The 17357-nt window shown below is 49.0% G+C and overlaps 1 long non-coding RNA gene across 2 annotated transcripts; it reads left to right on the forward strand.

The window, feature by feature from the left end:
- The first annotated feature begins 884 nt into the window (after positions 1-884).
- On the forward strand, positions 885-5473 carry LOC107542006 (uncharacterized). Of its 2 annotated transcripts, none has more exons than XR_001603664.2 (2): positions 885-1157; positions 2642-5473. It is a non-coding gene; the product is annotated as an uncharacterized LOC107542006 (long non-coding RNA). The 2 variants fall into 2 exon arrangements; XR_001603665.2 differs by lacking the exon at positions 885-1157 and adding an exon at positions 1184-1247.
- Positions 5474-17357: the final 11884 nt, after the last annotated feature.

Here is a 17357-nt window from a genome sequence, read left to right on the forward strand (position 1 = left end):
AAGGTTGGGCTGGATGGTAACTGTTTTTGCACATAAAAATGTGGTTTTATTTTCACCTTTGGATGTCTGCAGCTAGCTTCTTTTTAAGGTCACAAGATCCTTTTCTTTAAGCAAGGCTGATGTTCATTCAGGGCCAGCACCATTCATCGTTGATTTTTATCCCGCTGTAGGAATTGGGTGATGTCGCACAGCCTCCTCAGCTCCAGACTAACTCCACAGTATTTATTAAGCACTAAGTGCTTTACATGTGTCGATTCATTGAGTATTTACAAACGTGAAAGCCAAGGCTCAGAGAGGCTAGGTAACCTGGCCGAGGCTGCTCAGCACCCTAGCGGAGCAGGGACGTAAACCCAGCGCTGGGACACAAACCCAGCCGGTGGGTCTCTGCCCACTACGCACGGGCACCGCTCTCACTCGTCAGAACGTCCCTCAGTCAACACAAGACAACTCGGCCCGGCTCAGGGAGAAAACGCACGAATTCCTGCAGCCACAGGCTCAGCCCGCTGGGGCCGAAGGGGTTATTCCCACTGAGACGCCGGCACCCCGGCTCCTAGAGAGGCGCCGCCGGGGGCGGGAGGCGCAGGCACTTCCGGCCCGTCCGGGCTCCGGGAACCCGCCCGCCCTGCCCGGCTCGCGGCGCTCCGCTCGGCGCGGCCCGACCCTCCCCTCCCCGCGGGGAACCCCGGCCGGTGCGGGGCCGGAGGTGGGGGCGGGTCCCTCGTAAGGGCGTCCCTGCCCTCCCGAGTTCCAGAGGGCCGGGCTCCGAGCTGGGGAGGGGCGGGCCGCGGGCGCGGGTGGCCTTGAACTTGGCCGCCGCGGTGCATTCTGGTCCTCTACGCGCCGGGGTGAGCGGGAGGCACGTGGCGGCGGGCGAGCCCCGGGGAAGGGCCGGCTGCCTGGGCCCCGGCCGAACGAGGCCCTCCGCCCGCCCCTCCCGGAGACCTCGGGCCTTGCAGAGCCCCGGGTGAGAAAGGGTCGCTCGTCCTCCCCGTGCCCGGGGCGGCCGGCCCGCCCCCTCGTTATTCCCCTCAACCCCCTGGAGGAGGCAGTGGCATCATCCCCATTTTATAGGCTACTGGCCTGTACCGTCTATTTTATAATCAAGCTCGTCTGAGACGCCCGCCGTCTCGCAGCGGAGCCAGGACTGCACGGCGCAGGTTAGACCCCTTTCCTGTTGGGGAGATGACCCTCAGGCCAGCCTCTCTCAGCTCAGCAGGCCTAATGCCAAGGGAGATGGTCATTCTCAGGTTGGAACCTCAGTTATCTTTCCTCCTGCCCCTCCCCCGCACACCCCTTCATTTCCCTCGTCTTCTCCTTGCTATCTTTTTTGGGCCAACCCATCTTTGCAGTCCCACTGCCACCATCTTTCAGTCTCATTGTCACAGACCCGTGTTATTGCAGTAACCTACAATCCTGACTGCCTTTATTTCACATGCCACTCCACTACCCTTGCATCAAGGCACTTCCTTGTTTGATAAACCGTATGTAGTCTTTTTTTGTTTTTTAATCCTCACACGAAGATATTTTTTTCCATTGTTTTTTCAGAAACAGTGAAAGGGAGAGAGAAACATCAATTGGTTGCCTCCCACACAGGGCCCGACTGGGGCTGGGAATCGAGCCTGCAACCGAGGTACGTGCCCTTGGCTGGGATCGAACCTCAGAGCCTTCAGCCCCCTGGCCAATGCTGTAACCACTGAGCCAAGCTGGCCAGGGCAACCCAATGTAGCCTTTAAAACTAAAACTGTAAGCTCAAGTCAAACGCTTAAGCGTGACATTTAAGGCCACTTGAAACTTGGCTTTAGCCCATCTGTCTAACCTGATTTCCCTTGGTTCCCCCTAAGTAGAGGGTACAGACTGGTAGCTACAATTGGAAATTTTGTCTCCCACAAAGTGTCTTCTTAAAATTTGAGTTGATATTTATTTCTAAATTGGGCGATTTCATTTAAAAAGCCCATAATTCTAGGTTCTTTTGAAACATTGGAGCTGGAAACAGTTGGCCTATGTCCTTGCATCAGAAACTGGTTTAAACTGAGAAGTAGCTGCTCCCTTATGTAGGGCTGTGTCTCCCAGTTCACCTTAGTCTCTTTCAGTCCCAAGTCCTTGTCTCTAAGCTTGAGGATCAGCTGTTGTGCTTGCACTGGTTTTTTTCATAAAATAGAGAAACAGGTTTCTGGTTTCCATATCTCTATCAAAAGTGCAAAAAGGAAAAGTAGACCAAGAAGGCTGCATTGCGTGCCTGGCCAGCGTGGCTGAGTGGTTGAGGGACAACCTATGAACCAGGAGGTCATGGATCAATTCCAGGTCAGGACACGTGTCTGGGTTGCAGGCTTGATCCCCAGGAGGGGGCGTGTAGGAGGCAGTTGATCAATGACTTTCTCATCATTGATGTTTCTCTCTCTCTCTCCCCCTCTCCCTTCCTCTCTGAAATTAATAGAAACTTATTTTTTTCTTTAAGAGGGATGCATGTGTAAAGACGGGGAGAGTAAGCACCCAGCCTCCTTGACTTACTTGCTTTTCTTTATGGACCCCATAGCTATTTGAATTTTCTCTTCAGGCCCTACAGGAACCTTACAAACAGCTAGATTAATGCCTCACAGCTTGAAATGAACCTCACTACCATATCTTTGCACCATCTCCGCAGAGTAAATTCTATTCAACAAGGTCCGTGGCTTTCCCTGACAACCAACCGTCCAAACAACTCCATCCATTCATCTCATCCACATTTCTGGAGGCCAGGCACTGGGTTAGATATGTATGCCCAAGCCACCACCATCACTCCCTCCTCTGGACTTCTGTGGCTGTGCCTGAGTCGATGCCTTACACGTGGTAGGTGATCAGTAAATAATTATCAATCGGGTAACTGGCACAGTCACAATACATCACTCTCCTAGTTAGATTTTAAGATCTTTGAGAGTGGGGTTCAAAGGGTTTCCATCTGCACTGCCCTAGCAACTAGCACAGTGCCTGGCACATAGCTGACACTTGGTAATGTCTGAGAAAATACGGGCTATGAGGGGGTGCCTCAGACAAGCAATAGATACCAAGGTTCAGTCATGTCCCACAGCTGGAAGCATCACCCCACTACCTCATCCCCGAGCCTTAGTGGTGCAGAGGAAGGGAGAGGCAGCCCTAGAGATCAGAGGCCTTACTCAGTTCTAAAAGTGGGGAGCACTTCGCAGCCACCTTGACCTGGAGGCTCTGGTCAGGATTCAGCTGAAGTTACATCCAGGACCCAGCTGTATTCATATGACCTTGTGAGAGGAAATCCAACCTGATTCTGATTCTGAATTCCAGGCTCTAGAATAACAATAGTTCTCATGTACTGAGGCACTCTCAGAGCCAAGCACTGCCAAAGGCTTAGTATCCATGGCCTCCTTCCAGCCTCACCACTGCTTTGGAGTCAATACTGCATCTCCTCTTTGCAGAATGAGAAGGCTGAGGCTCCAGTGCCTGAGTAGCTTGCCCAAGGCCAATAGTAACAGGCTGAACCAGGAGTTCAAGTCCATGTGGACTGATTCCAGGGCCCCCCGTGTTTAGTGCTGTGTTCCTTCCGAACATCTAAGGCTGAAGAGGGATGTTGGGCAGGACCCAGAGACTCAGCTGTCAGCTAATTTGGGCTCTAGGTTATGTGCCAAGTAGTAAACCTAATGCAAATGCCAACCCTCAGTGCCTTTTCGCTCATTTTTTTCTTACATTCTTTTTTAACTCCCTACCTAAGGAATTAAAATATATATCTTTAGAACCCAATAAACTCAAAAAGTCCAAAAAGAACACGTCAGATTTTTAAAAATCAAATTGACACTGTAGCTTCAAACTTGATTAACAAGCCTATGTTGACAGGAGGAAGTCACAAGAGGGCAAAGCAGCGTCCCAAAGAAAGGGCAGAGAGGGAAAGCGGCAGTGAACTGAACGCCCACCGTGCCAGGGGCTGACAGATGTTTTCCTATTTCATCTCGCTGAATCTTACAAATATGAAGGTACTATCATTTTATTGTGCAGAATTGGGAAGGGAAGCTTTAAAATATTATGCCATTTTGCACAAGTTATACTGAGGTCTAGAGCTTGGAGCAGAAGCCGGTCCTGGCTCTCAGGAAGGTGCCTGCATTCATCCTCTCTTCTATGTCTCTGTGTGGAATGGTCCAGTCAAAGAAACTGTTGACTTATGAGTTATGGGTCCATCTAACTTTAGTCCCTCATGGCCTAGACGTCATTCTAGACCTCTCTCTCCTTGTATTCCAGGTTTTTTTTAGATGGCCCCATATGAGGGAAATTTTAAAAAGGCCTCTTTATCTCCCTTGCCTCCTAGCTATCTATGAATCTGTCGGGTTTACAAAATACTCTTTTAAAATTTTCCCTTTTTATTAAAAAAGCCCCCCACACATAGTAGGTTCCTTCCTTCCTTCCTCGCTCCCTCTCTCCCTTCCTTCTTCCATCAGCAAATACATATGAGTCCCTACTCTGGGCTCTTCTAGGCACTGAAAAGAATGGTTGTGAACAAAACAGATAAAAATTAAAACCCTAAAATAAAAATTCCTGCCCTTACAGAGGTTAAATTCTAGGAAGACAGAGAAACAAAATAAGACAAAAGTGGGAAAGGGGGCTAGGAAGTGTCAGGACCAGGGAAGGTGTTGAAGTTTTGGCTGAGGAGGCCAGGGAGACTCTGAGGTGAACTTGAAAAGACTTGAAGTAGGTGTGTGACAGTCAACTGCGGGCTGCTCGCTCCAAGAACTCCTCCAGCAAGAAGATAGCCTAGACCTGGAGGAAAGCTGCTCAAACACTACCTGTCATCCTTGAAGTAGTTTAGGAGGGAAAAAATCACACAGATCGAAGTTGATTATTTCCCTTCTCAACAGTCCCTTTTGTTCTTCCTGATTTTGCTCTAGATGGTTTCTCCCTTCTTCAGTCTCCCACAGGACTCACCCCTATTCTGTCCAGTCTGTCCTTCCCTTCTATATCCCAACTCCGTCCAGGGTAGCCAGGAAAGGAGGTGGCAGCTGCAGCAGGTGAGCAGGGGAACTAGCATGCTTCCTTCAATGATACGGATCTAGGCAGAGTGTAAAGTGGTGGCTGGAGCACGAGGTGGGCAACCCTGGGGCTGACACACCTGGAGATTTGAGGAAGCATCTTCAGGAGCAGATGGCCCAGAACTGCCACCCAGGTCTCCTGAAAGTGAGAGGATGTAAACACATAGGATTTTTTTTGGTTTGCTTTCGGGTATGTCTCCTTTGTGGTAATAGCTTCGTTGAGAAAAAAGTCACATATTGTACTAGTCTATTCACAGAGCTGTACAATCATCACCATAATTTTCAAACATTTTCATCACCCCCCCAAAATAAACTTTGTATCTGTTAGTTAATTCTTATTTCCCCTCAATCTCCACCCCACCCACTCCCACCCCAACTCTAGGTCACCACTAATGTACTGTATTTGTAATTTGCCTATTCTGGACATTTCATATAAATGGCATGTTTTGTTTTTGGCTTTACTTGACTTTTTTTTTCTCATTTTGGAATGTTGGTGGGTGGCCACTGAAGAATATTATGAAGGGGGTTTGGAACATCAGAAGCTGAGGAGCTCGCCCTGACCGGGGGCTCAGTAGGCTAAAAGGACATCCTGATACACCAAGGCTGTGGATTCGAACCCCAGTCAGGGCACATACAAGAAACAACCAATGAATGTATAAATAAGTGAAACAACAAAGCAATGCTTTTCTCCCTCTCTCTAAAATCAACTAAAAATAAAGGTGAGAAGCTCTTCTGGAGAGATAAGGGCAACAAAAAGAAAAAGCAGAAGATAACTTGCTTATGTTTTATTTTTTTATTGCTCTATTTCTGCTTTGTAAGTTACCCCAAATGTCCATAGGATAGGAACAGCAAGTAAATGGGAGTGGGAAGAGTTATAGTCAGAAAACCTGGGTTTCCCCCTTATATAAGCAGCCTGATTTAGCTGCTTTTAAATTTTTCTGTAAAATGAGGGGCTTAAAGTATAGAGGAGTAGTCCACCCTCCTCTCCAGCATCATCTCCTGAGTTGCAGGCAATCAGCCTTTCCAGTATCTGGTGATGTCCCTATTTTATTTTTAGGTGCCCTTCTAGACTTTTCCTGCCATTCCTGGGACTTCTGGGTAAAGAAAGCAATATGAATTGCTTAAAATTTGTATAACATGTTATACATTTACAAAGCCTTTACACATGTTGTCAAGGCTTTTTCACAGTTAGGAGGAACTAGAAGGGACCTTAGAGGACATCTAGTCCAATACCTTCACAATGAGATGAGGACCGAAGCCTGAAAATAGGATGTGACTTGCCCAAGGCCACCCACGCAGCAAGTGGGTGCCAGAGCCCCGGCTGCTCTGGGCTTCCCGATCATAATCATTTACACTCGATTAGGAGGAAGCCGAAGCCCAGAGACTTTTATCGGGCCTGTCAGACGGGGCAGGCTTCTTGGAGATCATCTGTGGAGTCCAATCCCTTTTTTAACCGGCTGAGACGAATGCCGGCCCTGGGCTGAGGTTTTTCGGAATTTACTGAACCTGGATCCAGACCTCCAGACTCGCACGGCATCCTGCGTGAATAACCGGTGAAGCTGTGATCGCAGGGGACCCCGGGGTCAGAGACATCTCTCCCAGCGCAGGGTCGGCGGATTGCTCGGCGCAGGGCCCAGGTGTCGCTGCCTTTGGGGTCCCCTCCCCAGGCAGAAGCCGGCTGGTCCTCTCGCAACCAGCCCCGGAGCAGCCAGGCGTTGGGGGCGGGGCCCGACGGCGGCGAGCCAATCCCGGGCCTCGCCGTGATAGGGCGGGAGGTCCGCGTTCTCACCCCGCCCATTTTCCTCTCCGCCGCTGAAACGCTGCGCGGTGACCTAGGCAACGGGCCTGGCTTAGCCTCCATTTGCTAAATAAGCTGCGTCCCTGCCCTCTTCGCGCAACTGGACCGAAAGCGAAGTCCTTTAAAGGGCACAAAGGACGGAGGTTCCGATTGGTTGGCGAGCTGGCGCGCTGGGCGCTGCGGCGCGACTCGCCCGGGGTGGACGCGGGGAGGCCGGGAGGCGCACGTTTGAGGAGCGGAGCGGAGACAGGACTTGAAAATTCGGTGTTTTCCCTTCAAAATAACGGTTCTTCCAGGTGTGAGTGAACGTAGTGGGAGTCCAAGAACCCCCGGGCCCCACCATCCGATATTGTTAGTTACACTTTCTTGATAGTAGTATTGCGAGGAATGCGGGCATTTAATGTTTAAATTTAACATTTCTTGAGCGGCTGCTGTGTGCCAGACACGGTTCTAAGTGTTTGGGCTCAGCGAACAAAAAGGTTCCTGCCTTCTTGGAAGTTTGTGTTCTAACAAGAGGAGAAAATACATCACCTAGTGTGTTACAAGATGGGACAAGGCTATGGGGGGAGGGGGGAGTAGAGCTGCGGTGGGCAGTTAGACATGAGCAGAGCAAGGACGGTGGGCAGGTACAGAAGGGCCCCAGGGCCGAAGCCCCAGGTGCCTAGAAACAGACAGCTGTAGGGTGGGACCTCAACCCCAGGGTAACCTTTCCTCCCCTAGCCTGTCAATGGTCAAGTGGTTTGGACCCCCTGGCCTTTAGATAATATGTAGGCTTCAGTGTATTTCAGCTCCAGGCCCAGAAATGCAACAAAACCAGCCACTGACTGACCCCAGGACCACCTGCACTGGATAATGACCACCCCCCCCTCAACCAATCAATTAGTGGAGACCTAGATCCTGACAGGACACACCTGGAAAGCTGATGAATATTCTATTGAGATCTTCCCCTGGGACCTCCCCTAAAATCTTCACCCTTAAAACCCTTAGGATGGAGGACCCAGTGGGCTCTCCCTCCCAGGAGCATACCCCTGTCTACGGTTCCTCTCCCCTTCTCCCTCCCCCGGCTCGTTACTGTTAGCTTTCTCACTCCCAAGCTCCAAGGGCCCTCCCTTTACCTCTATAACTTGTATGCTCAGCCCATTTCTTCTAGGAATTACTGTTCCTACCTCCATGATTTTATAAATAAATGTTCTCTTATATTTGGAGTCTTGGCTATGAATTCTTTCCCAGCCAGAACTCAAGTAAGGGAGGTTGCTGAACCCAGGTCTGGTCCAACCCTGTGGGTCTAACACCTATTGCCGTTCCAGCCACCTACAAATGAGTAAGTTAATTAGATGGAGCGGGTTACATCATTAAAGAGGTGGCTGGTTAGACACCAGTGAGAAAGTGAGATCTGAAAGTAGAATTGCAGGCAAAATGGTTAGCCAGTGAGCTCTCTGGGAGCAGAGCATTCCAGACGGACCAGCTGACTGGTCTTATAGAAGAACAGCGGGGAGAAGAGAGTGACTGGAGCATTGTGTGTGAGGGGAGAGTGGTAGCAACAAGTCGGGGGTAAAGGGAGTGCGGGTCTTGTACAGTCTTGGATGCTTAGCTGTGTTAGCATAGTAAGAAGCTAGGAAAATTCCAGGACAAGTGGAACAGGGAAACTGAGACAGATAGTTAAACAGCAGGTGCAACCACCTGGTAAATTCTATCTTCCCTAAACCAAGGACACTTGAGAGTAAATGGTTTGTATTTCTCCTCCCCAGCCAGAGGGTAAATAGCTTAAATCACACCACTCAGGGAGTCAGGTAACAGAAACCCAATTAGTGCCATTTGCAAACCACACCCAAGGACAGACAAATTAAGAGAATAAACCTCATTTTGGCACATTAGCATAAGGGTGATGAATATTCTATTGACCCTCCTCTAAGACCTCCCCTAAGTGCCCAGCCTTTAAAACCCCTGAAAATACAGATCCCAATGCGCTCTCCCCCATGGGGAGCATGCCAGTATCATCTCCTTCCCCCTTCTTTCCTCTGAGGGGACCCCACGAGACTTGCAACCAGGGGAGCAATGGGCAGAGGCAGCTCGTCCAAGGCTAACCCCCTAAACCTGTCTCCAAGGCCCCCTTTTCCCCCTTTTCTCTGACATCCCAGTGAGCCAAGGCAGCCTGGCCTAGGCTCTCCTGTTGCTTCTATGCCCGTCCTTGTTTCATTTTCCCAAGTATATTTTTGCTGCAGTCAATAAATTCTTGCTTTCTTTTCTACACTTTGTCTCTTGATTGAAATCTCTCTCTCAAGAAGTCAAGAACAGCCCAGCCCGACATGGCTCAGTGATTGAGCATCGGCCTAGGATCCAGGAGATCGTGGTTCAATTCCCGGTCAGGGCACATGCCCGGGTTGCGGGCTCGATCCCCAGTCTGGGGCGTGCAGGAGGCACCTGAACAATGACAACTCTCTCATCACTGATGTTTCTCTCTCCCTCTCTCTCCCTTCCTCTCTCTGAAATCAATAAAGATTTTAAAAAAAAATCAAGAACAGAGGTCTTCTCATTGTTTCCAGGGTAACAGTTGTTACTCTGACATAGGGAGCCATTGCAGGGTTTTGAGCAGAAGAGTGACATCATCTGACATATTTTAAAATAACCATGCTGGCTGCTGTGTTGAGAATCAGTGGAGGGGGGTGGCAAGGATAGCAGTAGGGAGACCTGCTAGGTTATTGCAATAATGCATACCACAGTATGTAGGAGATGATGTTAGTTTGTACTGGAAGTGGTGAAAATGGTTAGATTGTGCATACATTTTGAAGGTAGAGTTTAAAGGATTCCTCAGAAGATTGGAAATTGTCTATGATTTAAAGACAGGACCTGAGCAACTGAAGGAGGAGTTGCTATCAACTGAAGTAGAAAAGGCTGGGAGTGGAGCAGGCTTGGGGTTCTTAGGAAAATCAATATTTACAAGTGGATGCCCCGCCGAGCGTGGCTCGGCGTTTGAGCATCTACCTAGGATCCAGGCAATCGGGGTTCGATTCCCGGTCGGGGTACATGCCTGGGTTGTGGGCTCGATCAATGACTCTCATTATTGATATTTCTGTCTCTCTCCCTCTCCTTTCCTCTCTCTGAAATCAATAAAGATATATTTTTAAAAAAAAATTTACAAGTGGAGTGTTTCAATTAGAGAAGTACAGATATGACCAGAGCACATAACAAAGTTTGATAACTTCGGGTCAAAAAGTCAGGATACAAGATCAACATTTAAAAAATCAATTGTACTTCTATAAGGGTGAAGAGCTACCCCAGTGATTCTCTAATGAGTGATGTGGGTTCGTATCAGAATCACTTGGAAATCTTTTCAATCTAAACCACTGAGGCAATCTTTACTTGCCCAGATCTTGATGATGACAGCTGGCGGGAGAAAGCGTGGTGATCAGTGGCTGGCGCAGTGTGTGCAGTCAGCGCAGCAATGAACACTGAGGATGACAAGGAGGGAGGGACTGGTCTCTCTCTACTCTAGTAAAGGGCTCATCTTGTGGAACAACTATTTCCCCCAAGTTGGAAATCAGTCATCATGTGACAGGGCCAGAAAGAATCATCTTGTACAGCCTCTAGACTTTTTTTTAATCACGTTTATTTATAAAAATGATATAACAGGCATTAATGGACAACTTCTAGTTAAATGTGGCAGTTTGTAGGCACTTATTTATTTCTGATTTTTCCTGAAACTGAAACTGGGCAACAAATGGGTACAGGCTGCTTGTCACTACTTGAGCCAATTAAGCAAAGACAGGGTTGAATCATATATGAGCATTTATTCCAATAACACGGGCAGCATGGGAGAGCAGGAGGTCGTCCATGAAAATACGCTCCACCCTCCCATAAGCCAGCTGCTTGTATTGGGTAGAAGGACAGAGTACATGGGGAAGTGGGCGAAAGGAATAAGAATGGGCATCATGGTTACAGGAAATGCGGGCTGGGGGCTGCAAAGGGCAGGCGCCTCTGGGACTCTCTTGTTTCAGGAACAAGGTTGTTCATCTTTCCATGATGAGAGGCAGTTCTTGGAACAGGAGAATGGGCCGAATTCCCAGGTTAGTTCCCAGGTCCCAGGGTGTACAACTCTGTCAGGTTAGAATGTGCTTTCTCTAATCAGAACAGAACAATCACGGTCAACAGAGCATGATCAACAATTCTGCCCCTAACAAAACCCCTTTAAAATTATAGTAAAGGGCCTGGCCAGTGTGGCTCAGTTGGTTGGAGCATCGTTCCATATGCCAAGAGGTCTTGGGATTGATTCCTAGTCAGGGTACATACCCAGGTTGCAGGTTTTGATGCCCAGTCAGGGTGAGTGTGGGAGGCAACCGATAGATGTTTCTCACATTGATGTCTCTCTCTCTCACTCTCTCTATAAAATCAATAAAAACATTTTTTAAAATTTTTATTATTTAAAAAAATATATCTTTACTGATTTCAGAGAGAGGAAGGGAGAGGGAGAGAGTGAGATAGAAACACCAATCATGAGAGAGTCATTGATCGACTGCTTCCTGCAGGTCCCCAACTGGAGACCAAGCCCGAAACCTGGGCATGTGCCCTGACCGGGAATCAAACCTCGATCTCCTGGATCCTAGGTCGATGCTCAACTGCTGAGCCACACCAGCTGGGCATAACACAGCTTTTTTATTCACTCACCTACTGATGGGCACTTGGGCTGTTTCCAGATCTTAGCTATTATAAATGACACTGCTATGAACATAGGGGAGCATATATTCTTTCTGATGGGTGTTTTGAGATTCTTAGGATACATTCCCAGAAGTGAGGTCACTGGGTGAAACGGCAGCTCCATTTTTAATTATCTGAGGAACCTCCATACTGTTTTCCACAGTGGCTGCCCCAGTCTGCATTCCCCCCAGCAGTGCACCAGGGCTCCCGTTTCTCCACACCCTCCACACAATGGAATACTATGTGGCTGTTAAAAAGAAGGGTCTCTTACCCTTTGTGACAGCGTGGATGCACCTCGAGATAATTATGCGAAGCAAAATAAGCCAGATAGTGAAAGACAAAATCACATGATCTCACTTATATGTGGAATCTAATGAACAAAATAAACTGACCAACAAAATGGGTCCGGAGGCATGGACGCATGGAACAGACTGACAGATCTCAGAGGGTGGGGGGTGGAGGGACAGGAAGAGACTGACCAGAGAACATATAAGCATAGACGCATAGCCCATGGACACAGACAATAGCGTGGGGAGAGCTTGGGGTGGGTGGGGGTTGGTTGGAGGGGGACAAATAGGAGGAGTGGGGGACATCTGTAATTCTGTCAACAAAAAATAAAAATCTCTGCATTCTTCTGGAAGAACCATAAACATTCCACCCATCTCCATAGGCTCCGCTTTATCCACACTGAGGCCAAGGCGTCTGAACTCCTGTCCTCTGCGTCCTGTCTGAGGGAAGGGCCGTGTCTGCCAGGGTAGCGAGCACGGAGGTTGGCTCGTACCCGGCACAGGACTGGGTCCGACATTCAGCATCGGAACCAGGCCACCAGGGCAGGGTACAGATGTATTTCCTGTAACACTGGGGTGTGGGCAACTGGGGGGTATCCCGCCGGCGTTTCCGGTGGACTTTGCCTTTAACTTGGGACCCAGACCTTCCGACAGAGGCGGGGCTGCAGCAACAATATCCAGCAGGCGGGGCTGCGCCCAAAGGCCGCATTTGGCACCTTCCTTGGGTTTACCTTACCTAGATCCACGTCTCTCCCCTGACTGTGGGCTCAGTCAGGTGTTTGATGACATCTATGGTCAGTGTCATCAGCTCGGGGCTGAGACCTCCTCTCCGCTCCTGCCTCATTTCTCCGCCGTCAAAGATGCTGCCACCTCAGGCAACGTCAAGGGGTTTAATTTCTTACATGTTAAATAACAGCAAAGCTTCATGGAATAAAATATTTAATAAACAAGGAGAAACATAAGAAACAGTTTTATTTGAAACATTCTAACACGTTTTCTGAACAAGTAATGAAAAATAAATAGGGACACAGAAGATATGAACATAAAATGTTTTACCCTGAAAACAAATAGTATACCTTCTTTTCAAGTTTCATGAACAGTGACAAAATTCAATAAATATTAAGCTACAGAGACTATTTTGGTAAATTTTGAAAAGTGGAAATTCTAGAAGTCAATCTCTGATCAAAATGCAATTCAACTAATAATAGTATAAAGCACACCACTTAGAAATTAAAACATATAGATAGCACCTCGAATTACCCTTAGGACAATAAAAAAAAACTATTTAGAAAATAATAATAAAAAATATATAGGCAAAGCTCTCGCAGAGGTAAAATTAACAGCATTAAATGTTGTTAGTGTCAAAAATAAGAATAAAATGAATGAATGAAGCAGGCAAGTTGAGATTTTGGAAGAGTGTGACAATGCCATCTCACCCCCAAAGGGAGAAAGGAAATATCTGAAGTAGAAACAGAAGAAACAAACACCCAGCAGCCGAAGGGTAGGAAAGCTCTACCTTCCAGCCCCCGGGCAGCAGCAAGCAGCTGTGCCCGCGTGGACTTGGTCTGACGCTGCCCGCAGGCCTCCCGTGCCCACCGCGCCATCTCTGCTCAGTGCGCTCATCTACTCCCAAGGCCCCAGCTCCCTTCGCCTCCCTTCTCTAACCAGCGCCGCGTCTTCTACACGCTGTGCGTCCGTGGTGGCACCCACATGCGCGCCACAATGAATTCTTTCCACCTGGGACTCCCTTTCTACTAGACTTGAGGTCTTCACGACAGGAAGCATGTCCTGATCATCTGTGTCCTCAGAGCCTGGGCTGGGGTGGATCCTTAACAAACATTTGCTGAATGAAAGAATGAGTTGGATGCGCTCAAGCACTGATTCCTGAGTTGCATTTGGTCGCTAGTTGCTTCTGTTCCCACTACCCAGCCACAGCCTCCAAGCCAATGTCGTGAGGCCTGAAGTGAATTATTCCAACACTAAGAGGATTAACTATGATTTGCCTAATGAGATATTTATGCAACCAGTAATGATTGTGTTGACAATGTCATTAAAATATGAGGAAGTGGGCCCTGGTAGGTTTGGCTCAGGGGTTAGAGACCCTTGGATTGAAGGGTTCAGGGTTCTATCCGGCCAAGGGCACATACCTCGGTTGCAGGCTCGATCCCCCAGCCCTGGTGGGAGGCAACCGATTGATGTGTCTCTCTCACATCGATGTTTCTCTCTCTCTCTCTCTCTCCCCCTTCCACTCTCTCTGAAAAGCAATGGAGAAAATACCCTCAGGTGAGGGTAAAAAAAAAAAAGAGCTGCTCTTAGAGAACACACCTGATAGTCCATCTCCAGCCCCAAGAACTGATTCCAGAGGCTTCATCTACGAAGGTTGCTGGGCTTTCCCACCACTACAACCAGCATTTGAAATGAAGAGGCTAAAGATATACTAAAAAAAAAAAAAAAAAAAAAGCAAAGCTGGGCATGGCTCAGTGTTGAGCTTTGACCTAGGATCCAGGCGATCGGGGTTCGATTCCTGGTCAGGGCACATGCCTGGGTTGTGGGCTTGATCCCCAGTCGGGAGCGTGCAGGAGGCAGCCGATCAATGACTCTCATCATTGATGTTTCTATCTCTCTCTCCCTCTCCCTTCATTTCTCTGAAATCAATAAAAATATATTTTAAAAAATAAAGACATGAAGAGGCCATGGTAAGGAGGAAGGGGAAGTTGGAAGGAGAGTGACATTAGGGAACAGATGATGAATTCAGTCGGGAGCCTGGAATGAGCAGGGATGTCGGGAGGCAGCTGGCTGGACCCGGCTGGCGCTCAGAGGGACAGTCTGGGTCAGAATGAGAGATGCCAGTAGCTGCAGCTGTGGGCATAAAGAAGCTCCCTCACAGGCCTGTGCCAGAGAAAGAGAAGGGAGTCCAAGGATGGGGCCCAGAAGACCTGGACTTAAGGGCTAAGCAGAGAAAAACATCTGTGGAAGCACAGGCACAGTGTCCAGGAACAGCGGGCGATATCAGGAGAGAGAGTTGTCACAGAAGGCAAGAGAGGAGGCCACTTAGGTGCTCAGTCCCTTACACTTGTGTTTCCTTCTTCCGGTTCAAGCTCAGCATCTGGCTCTCGGTGAGCTGACCCAGCCTGCAGGGGGCTAAGGGCTTGGACTCTGTCTGAATCCTGACTCCACAACATATAGGCTGAGTAACCCTGGGCAAGCACTTAGCTCCCAGATCCAAGCCCTCATCTGGGAAAGGCGCTAGTGCTTAGTGTCTGGGGCTGCTGGCAGGATCACACGAGATCGAGAGCGTCTTGGAAAGCCCTGTGAGCCACCTTTGGTCTACAGCCTCGGGATGAGCGAGAGCCAGAGGTGCATGCACAGCAGGGGCAGGATGCGCTGGCTCCAGTGAAGAGGATTGTTTCCTAAGTTCAGCCAATAGTAGGGCGTCAGACAACAGTCAGGGCCTCCTCACCACCCTCTATCACATGTCCCCTTCCTCTGCTGCAATCCCTGTTAAACGAACCTACAGCAGGCAGGCTCCGTTTCACATTGGCCTTTCTCCAAAGCCTGCTCCTGAAATTGGTTTCCCCCCGTCATCCAAGTGTGCCCCAAGTCAGGTGATGCCGGAGTGGGCCTATTTGATTGCAACTAAACCCTGTTTACCATGTGACACCTCCTTCTCAACAGTTACTCTATGAATATGAGTAGGCATTCTCAGGCCCCCTACTTGGGAGACCACTAATGTCTGCCAGCAACTTCTGACGGCCCCATTTCTGAAAGAAAGAGAAGCGTGTGGGTACCATTTCATAGCTCAGAAAGCATTTTCACAGCATAACTTCCCTTTCATTCTCACAACTGCCCTGTGAGGTAGATATAGCAGATAATAATTACACTGTTCCACATTTGTCAAGAGTTTACAATGTACCGTGTTCTGCGTTGAGAATTTTCATATGTGATCTCATTTAAACTCACCTAAATCCTATGAAATGGGGTCAATCAGCTTGTCCATTTTACAGAAGAGAAAAATGAGGCTCTGAGAGGTTAGACCTTGCCCCAGATCAAAGAGGTAGCAAATAATAGATTCACACCCCAGACTGTCTGACTCCAAAGCCACACTTTTAACCTTCTACACTATTGCCTCAGAAAGCAAGTATGTTATTTCCCAGGCACCATGCTATCCACTAAATTGAAGCTCAGAGAGGTAAGGTGACTTGCCCAATGTCTCACAACCAGGAGATGGCAGGACTGGGATCCATAACTGGATCTCCTGGCTCTGAGCCCCCTGAAACCATGAAGCCTCAGTGACTGGCTTGAAGATGTGCTAAGTAATTATTTCTGCAGCTGCCTTGCCAGTCCTGCTCAGCCTGGAATAGTATTTATATGCAGAAAGTCCTTACTGACATTTTCCAAAAATTTTATGTTTTTCTGAACCTTAAGAACAATCAGTCAGAAAATTGGGAAAATAGAGCCCAGCAGGCGTGGCTCAGCAGTTGAGCGTCGACCTATGAACCCCGAGGCCGTGGTTTGATTCCTGGTCAGGGCACACGGCCTGGGTTGCCCCCTCGATCCCCAGTGTGGGGCGGGCAGCCGATCAATGACTCTCTCTCATCATTGCTGTTTCTCTCTCTCCCTCCCTTTCCCTCCCTCTCCCTTCACCTCTCTGAAATCAATAAAAACATATTTTTTTAAAAAGTTTTTAAAAAATGTTTTATATAGCCCTGGTCCCTGTGGCTCTGTTGGCTGAGCATGGTCCCATGCAGGAGGTCAATGTTCAGTTCCCGGTCAGGGCACATACCCCGGCTGCAGGCTCCATCCCCAGTAGGGGGCGCCCTGGAGACAGCTGGTCAATGTTTCTCTCTTGCTCTCTCCCTTCCTCTCTCTAAGAAGTCAATAAAAACATATATTTAAAAATTGTTTTATATAATTGCCACAAGAAAAATGGATGTTCCATAAGTGGATGCCCTGTCAAACCTGCACCCTTAACTCGTGTTCCCGCAGGAGAAGCCGGGCAGCAGGGCAGGCGGCAGAGCCAGGCAGGCAGACCTGGGTCTGAATTCAGCTGGATCTGCCACAGACGGGCTGTGTGACTTTAGGCAGGTCCCTGAACTTCTCAGACTTCCTTTCTCCATCTGTAAAACGCTGATAGAATACCAGTGTCACCGAGATGTGTGAGGATGAAAAGGGATAATTCCTATAAACCACAAAGCCCGGCCCAGAGAAGCCCCCTCAATAAATGGGAGACGTTCTTTCCTCCTACGACAGGCCCAGCAGTGGAGTTGGCAACGAGAACTTGGTGAAAGCCCTTGGAGTCGCTCAAAGGGCTCATTTGCCCCGGGCCTTCTCCAGGTGGGGTTTTCCTGCCCCTGAAGCCTCGGGGCCTCCCCGCTAAGCCCAGGCCGCCTTCCTGGTCCCCACCGGGTCCCTGGCCAAAGGCCTCTTGCCCACGTGGATTCCCAGGGGACTGGCAAGGTTGGCACAGAGTGGGAGCTCTTGCTGCTCTTCCTCTGGCGATCGAGGTAACCCGGCCCACAAAGCTTGGCCTCTGGGTCCTTGGGGGGGGGGGGGGGG

Source organism: Miniopterus natalensis, chromosome 3 (genome assembly GCF_054644295.1).
Source record: "Miniopterus natalensis isolate mMinNat1 chromosome 3, mMinNat1.hap1, whole genome shotgun sequence".
NCBI lineage: Eukaryota > Metazoa > Chordata > Mammalia > Chiroptera > Miniopteridae > Miniopterus > Miniopterus natalensis.